General features: G+C 33.4%; 1 long non-coding RNA gene across 1 annotated transcript; it reads right to left on the reverse strand.

Moving 5' to 3' along the window:
* Window positions 1–4,344: 4,344 nt before the first annotated feature.
* LOC141608372 (uncharacterized) lies at window positions 4,345–6,810 on the reverse strand. The gene is made up of 4 exons (XR_012526991.1): window positions 6,475–6,810; window positions 6,163–6,203; window positions 5,248–5,290; window positions 4,345–4,564 (listed from the first exon to the last, which is right to left on the reverse strand). It is a non-coding gene; the product is annotated as an uncharacterized LOC141608372 (long non-coding RNA).
* Between the last annotated feature and the right edge of the window lie 696 nt (window positions 6,811–7,506).

A 7,506-nucleotide genomic window follows, 5' to 3' on the forward strand; every position in this document is an offset into this window, starting at 1 on the left:
GACAACCCCTTTAAAACTACTAAATAATTAACTAGATTAGTTTAGTAGCAATGCTTAAAATATAATCTAATTATTATTTTGTATTACTACTTCTAGTAATTTGAATATTAGATATTAGAACAATAATTTTCTCAAACTCATTTTAGAGAAAAAAGGGAGAAGAGTAAGAGTGTGTAACTTGGAATGAATAATCATAAATAAGAACAATTCTTATTATGTATATGGGGGTGGTAAAACCGGTGGAGGGAGAGGACAAAAGGTGCCAATGCATGCACTTTGCTTTTTCAATTGTTCTTATCAAAGATGTTAGGGTGTAGATTAGGTTATAAATTGTAATCATTATGTTTTCCACTTAATAAAACAATTTAACCAAATCATCCATTACTTCTCATAAAACCGGTTGCCTCATGTAATATTGAGTCCATTTTATTTTTGTCAATTTGTCATTTTGTCATATAATGTGTGACATGTGACATGTAACAAGTTATTAATAATATTAATGCATATTTAACAATTAAATATCATTACATATATTAATTTAATTATATACAATAATTGACTAGTAATTCACAATTACAAGTAAATAAAATAGTTCATGTTAATATAATCTACAATACGTTGCAATTATAATTAACCATTCATTCTTAATATAATTGTTTCATAAACAAAATTTTAGTAATATAACATCTTAATTACTAAAACGAATCTCATTTAATCGAATTACAATAAGATTCATATTCTTACTCACATTCGTGAATTGTTCCTTTTAGGAATTAATTAATCTGTATCAATATACAATTAAGTAATTTTATCTATTAAGGGGATCGTCACTCAAGTGTGACCATTAGGGATCAACTGATCACCACCGTATAAACGACAGTAATTTCAAACTCTAGTCAGCCAATCATTACCGATTAATGTTAAACCAGTTGACTTATAAAATGAATCATCCCTTTTCGTATTCTTATTATGAGTTTCAATAATGTGATGGCACTATTGTTGAGGACACATACTTCTACAATCTCCCACTTGTCTGAGACAAGTGTGCGTCACCAATTCTCTTGTCCTATTACTATCTCCCACTCAATGCAAGGTGTCTTGCAGGTCGTTCTTGCAAGTGATCATATCAAGAGTGGTTTCCTCGATCTGGAGAGTAACTGTCTGACCTGAATTATCTACCGTAGATACCTTCCGAGCGTGGCCACGCATTTTCAGTTCATGACTCCTCGAGTGGCCCTGAGATTTTTAAATAACCCTGACAAGGGGGTGGACAATTTCTATTGCACTATTCCCTTTGTTTAGCCACAGCTCATCATGACCCAAGAGATGCCTATTTGACCTCATTTACGAAAGTCGTAGAGCATAACTTAAAGTCACTCAGAAACTGTGCCAACTCGGGCGAACAGCTTTTAGTCAAAGAATTGACTCAAAAGAATACTATAGTAGCTCTTGCCACGACCAGACTATATGAATTACCAGAACTCTAAAAGCGGTCACTGCCCGACAGAGTGTCCCTTACAGTCTGCCTATGTGATCGACTAGTCATCTCCTATGACCCTATGGCACTTGAACTAGCCATTAATCGCATCACACTCTAGTCACTTGGAGACTTCACCTCATGTAAGTGACTAGGGGCCAATACTATGTTAATCCAGTTCACTTAAGTAGGGTCCAATATTGTCTCGACAACCTATTTGAAAAACAAAGTATTATAAGAAAAGAGTTTTGAATAAAACTCAAACGATGAATGTATTATCACATATGTAAAATTGATACTATATCAATTACTATATAATCTACAATCCATACTTAATATTGTATACATCCATACATCTCAACTCAATTGAAACGGCATGACTTATCATGCTAAGCCTATGAGAAGGCTTTGGTTAGTAAGTCTTAGTAACACATTGCACTTTCCCTAACTTTACTATGTACTTTTTCCCTTTGTTATGTATAATGTTTATTATATAACTTTTGAGTACGTGTCTAAATCCAATTTAGACATAGGCTTTCGAACCTTGAATAGCTCCCACTGATCTCACAGTGAGTAGGGATAGGACCGAACTACCATAGTTCCTCCAATTCATAAAACCGAATCCTTATATCTCATTTGTTCAACTGCCTAGGATGTTTCTAGCAGATATCCTCCTTAAATAATATAGCCAAGACGGTTCTCTAACCATCCTTATGTGTTTGGAATATGGTATTTGTGTAACTCCTTGCATACAAATCCATTAATTATTTCTACACACTTATCCTCTCTTATCTATCACTATAGATTTGGATACTAAAGATGTCTTGCATCTCTTCCTAGTCTCCCAATCACTTCTTCACGGACGAGAGTATTGGCCCGTCATTCTCAATGAATAATATGTTATCTACATATGAGACATAGAAGACATATCATTAGTGCTTCTTGAGTACTAATGGATAGACTATATGGCTCTATAGTGACTTTCACTTAAATTCGATTTATAACCTTTCGTCATACTCTAAGTATACGAATTATAAGAATGACGATACATCTTAGCTTAATGAATTAATCCCGCAGCGGAAGCAAGTGGATTCAATTTCTACATGTTCAATACCTTTGAACTTGTCTAGACGCTTATCAATATAAGAATATTCATTTAACGTCAATATCCTCTTAGGACTATCTTTATAGGTCTGGATACCATAGAGGTGTATTATTCCTCTCCTAAGTCTTTCATCATTCACAATGATCAATATGTCCCTTACATATAAGACTATTAACACCACATTACTCCCACTAAACTCCATGTATAAACAGAACTACTTGACAATTCGAGACATGTTTATCACATGATCAAAACATACAATTCAACTCCTTAACTTCTACTTAAGATTTATTCTTAAGTTTGTATTCTACCTTAGGATAGTTGCGATTTAAAAAATTCATGCAAGATGATTTTAAAATCCAACTATATCAAATCACATCCAAATACAATGAAGCGTTGTTGTTGCGTGCAAAAAACCTTTGCTACCAACCAACCAAGCTGAATAAACATTTTCATGTTTATGCTTGCTTCGGACTTTCGCGGAGTTGAAACTAGATAAAGCATCTTAATAAGTTACAGGTTTGTTATTTTCAAAAATAACATGATTCCTGTCTACTTAGATTTCGAAGAAATATTTACTGATTTTGTCCAAGAAGGAACATCTTCCCACGTCTTATTCTCAGTTTGTGGCTCTTGAACATTTTCTCCGACTCTGTCTATAAGAAATGATCCTCTTTTCTCTAATAGACAGCATCACGGACCACAAACCCTTTGTTATCGTGATCATGTAGGAAGAGAGACCACATGTTCACTATCGAAACAAGCTACAATTTAGGTACCATGCCTAACCATATCACATATGAAATGTTGATGATTGCTTTAATTATGTTTTGTTTTAGTGGAATAAATAAATACTAGACAAATTGTGATAGAAACTACTCCCAACTTTATAGTAAAGATTCAACCATATCGTATAAGATTCTTTGTCACTTTCTAATATTATGAAGGTGAACTTGTGATACCATATCACACTCTTTTTGGTGTATATAAAACACTACAAGAAAATAGAATTCGGGCGACTATATAAGGCGACTGAAAACAGTCGCTAAAAACAAATTGGCGATTAAAAATAGTCGCTCAAGGCCAGTCGCAAACTTTGGTCGCCTATTTCGTTTCGGGCGACTGAGTTTAGTCGCCAACTTTGACGACTGATGTATTAGTCGCCAAATAGTATATATGACGACTAACAGTAGTCGCCAATTTGGCGACTGAAAATCAGAGTAGTCGTCAGATTGGCGACTGAAATCCGTCTCCAAAAAGTAATTTCAGTCGCCAGTTTTATCATCTCTCAGTCGCCAAAAGGTAATTAAATAGTGTAGTGTAACTTTACAGCACGTTGATATTTGTGTTGAGAAAGTGAGAATTCCTCCAACAACAATAAAACCTTTATTAAAAGGTACTCCCTCCTATTCTACATAACATTCCTTATTTCCTTTTTCATCTATTCACAATATCTTCCCTCTTTCCTTATTTAGTAAAGTTTTATACTTATTTTAATCAACTCACCCCACAACAATACCCCAGAATACACCTACTTTATCTTATTTTAATCACCTTACCCCACAACAATACTTATTTTAATCCCCTCATCCCCACAATACCTTCCCTCTTTCCAATTATCTCACCCCAGCACAATACTTTAACTTATTTAATTCCAACACCCTTAATTTTCGTGCCACCCATGAATAGGGAAGATTATCGGGAATAGGAGGGAGTACTTCACATTTACCAATAATTACCAAAACATTTAACAACCTTCAAATTCAAATAATCAACTTTTTTAATACACGCATTGTAAGATGTAATGTCAATACATAATCCAATTCAACCATGAAATGAAAAATAAATGTGTGAAAAAATACAAAAAAATAATAGCTTAATTTCTAAATTGTACTACATCCAAATGACTTCAAGTGCAGCCATAATTGTTGATATATCTTCTTGCATGATGAAGCCCACATCTTGTTACCTTGCAAACTAAACTGCAGTAAGAAGTAAAACAGAAAAATAATTAACTTTTTGCAAAGAAAAGTTGCCCAAATCATCAAAACAATTACTCCCTCCCATTCAAAATAAACCCTCCCATTTCATTTTGGCACAAAAATTAAGGAAACACACTACCCCACCATATAATTAAATTTGGACCACACAAATACACTACCCCACCATACAATTAAATTTGGACAACACAAACACTTACCAAAAAAGGAAATAGGGAGGTTATTGTGAATAACCGAAAAAAGAAATAGAGAGGTTTATTTTGAATGGGAGGGAGTATTTCTAGATAAAGAGTGATTCCTTAAAGTTGCCAAACAATAAGACGGTCACCCAGGCTACGACTTATCAGTTAAGACCAAAAAACAGCGGACAACTTCAGAAAGGCAGTAATTTACTGCCAGACGTAAACTTTCTTGTTCAGTACTATATCGATATATAATTCAAACATGTTTGGCGAAAAGCAATAGAGTGAAAGGATAGAGAAGTTATACAGGTGGGAAGCGATGTCAAGGCAAACTAAAGCGAAGCAAAAGGAAGCCGAAAGCATAACACAGCAAGACCATTAAACATAGACACATAGTATACCAAAGCAATTTGATTACTCCGTATTTCACAAGAAATGTTGCAAAAAAAAAATAAATACATAAAAGTAGAAGTTTTAGTATACCTGGTTGAGCTGATTGTGTGGCTAAACCAAGAGGACTTCCCTTCTGCAATAACATACATATAATCAAATTTCCAGTTTAATAAAAAATACTTCCTCTGTTACTTTACGATATTTAAAATCCACCTACATATTTTTAAAAACGTATATAACTCAATGGAGCAGAACAAACGAGTATATACTCATGTCCAAAATATGGCTAGAAATTAAACAAATAAATTCAAATGAAGTAAAGAAGGAGAAAAGGAGGGACCTTGGTAGTTTACCTGAGTGACGACTTTGTCTAGTATTTTAGCTTTTCGCTAAATTAATGCAAGTAAAGCTAAAAATCTAAATGCTAAATGCTATTAATCCACATATTCCGACTGTACCCTAAATGCTAAGAAGGAGAAAAGGAGGGACATTTAATATTTTTTTCAGCCATCAATTCTAATGACTGTACGCTAAATACTATTAATCCACATATTCTACAGTCCTTAACTATGGAAAAACCACACCTAAACAACATATTGCACAAGCGAAAACCTAAAATACTAGCTTAATCTCGTCCATTTGTACCAAATAGCATCAAACTACCTAACTTACAACAACAACATCGTCAGAACCAGCTATCAAACAGTATTCATAGTACAATACAACACATATGCAGAAATTATACTCTAGAAAAACTAGTGATTTAATGCAAATCACAAATGCAAAGACATCAGCAAATCACACACCATTTCAGGTACATAGTCCATCAATCTTCTTAAGAAAGTACAAACATAGTCAGAGACGTAACTTATCGACTGCAGTTAAGTACTGTTCAAAGCCTGAAATAGCAAAATATTACAGATGAAAGAACCAAAATGCTTTAATAAGGCGCACATGACAGGAATGCAGTAGCCTTTTTCTTAAATTAAAAAGATAGGAACTTGCCTCTTTAACAATTTCTGCGAGTTCAGGCATCGTAAATTAACCTGCATCACCCACAATGGTTACGAAAGAACGGTTAATTTTCTAGAATAGTGTGCTTTGTAACTCTTCAAATATTTATCAAAATCCCCAATTTATATAAACCCTAATCCCCCATTTATACAAACCCTAATTAAATAACAATTAAAAACCTAATAACCATCAAAAATGTTTATGTAAACATATAACAACATCATATCAATAATTACAATCACAAATTATACAAATAAAACAAAAATTAAGCAAAAAAATTGAAATTGAAAATAATAAACATACCTTCAAAAACTAGAACAAAGTAAGGAAAAGAAGAGAAGGGTGAGAAGATGGAGATGTTGATGTTGGTGTATGTAGTGGAGGTCCGGGGCCGGAAGTGGGTGTTGATATTGGTGTCGTCGTCGTCGGTTTCTTCCTCTTGTTTTTTTTTTTTTTTTTTTTTTTTTGTGATTTGGTAAAATAAGTAAATGGAAGGCTGTTTACCGTGTTTTGTATATGTCAGCCAAAATGGCGACTGATTTTCGGTCGCTCGACTGATCTTTTAGTCGCCAATCTTAATTATTGTATCGATTTGTGTGGTCGCCAATTTGGCGACTGATATCAGTTGCCCGTTGATTATTTTAGTCGCCAATTTGGTGATTGGTCTGTACGGTCTCTAAATTCACTCTAAATTCAGTCGCCCGTTTTGCTATTTCTTGTAGTGAAAGTGTTCACTTTATTGTTCCCTATTTTAACAAAGTACTAATACTTTGGTTTTATAAACTTTAGGTTTTAATACTTTTAAACATTCATTGAACTTGTTCAAAGAATCTCTCTTCTTACCTCATTAAGTGGATACCAAGTATCTACCTAACTCGTTGGTAGAAGAGATGAAGAAGTAATAACCTTTTCTGATTGAAATTGTATTCGACCATACACTTCAAAGTGTAAATATGGCGAATATCTTGCTCTATTCATAATTCTTCTCTAGAAAGAAGTCATGAATTTATCTTGCTTTGAATACAAGATTCGTACACACCAAGAGATTCTCAATCAAATGGTTTGCGACACTACTCAAAACTAGTTTCTAAATGCAATTTTCAATCAAGAATTGAGAAATGATAGGGGTCACCAACTTGAGTCTTATAATATATATATATATATATATATATATATATAAAACATTTATTTTTAGTTTGAATATAATTACCTTGATTTGTATGGTTTATCATAAACTTAATCGTGGTAGGCACAACGCTTGTTTTAATTGCACAATATTGAAACCCTTTGCGTTTTTCTACAAAAACTTGAATTATATTCTTATTTAGACTTAGT

The sequence above is a fragment of the Silene latifolia genome, chromosome 1 (assembly GCF_048544455.1).
Source record: "Silene latifolia isolate original U9 population chromosome 1, ASM4854445v1, whole genome shotgun sequence".
NCBI lineage: Eukaryota > Viridiplantae > Streptophyta > Magnoliopsida > Caryophyllales > Caryophyllaceae > Silene > Silene latifolia.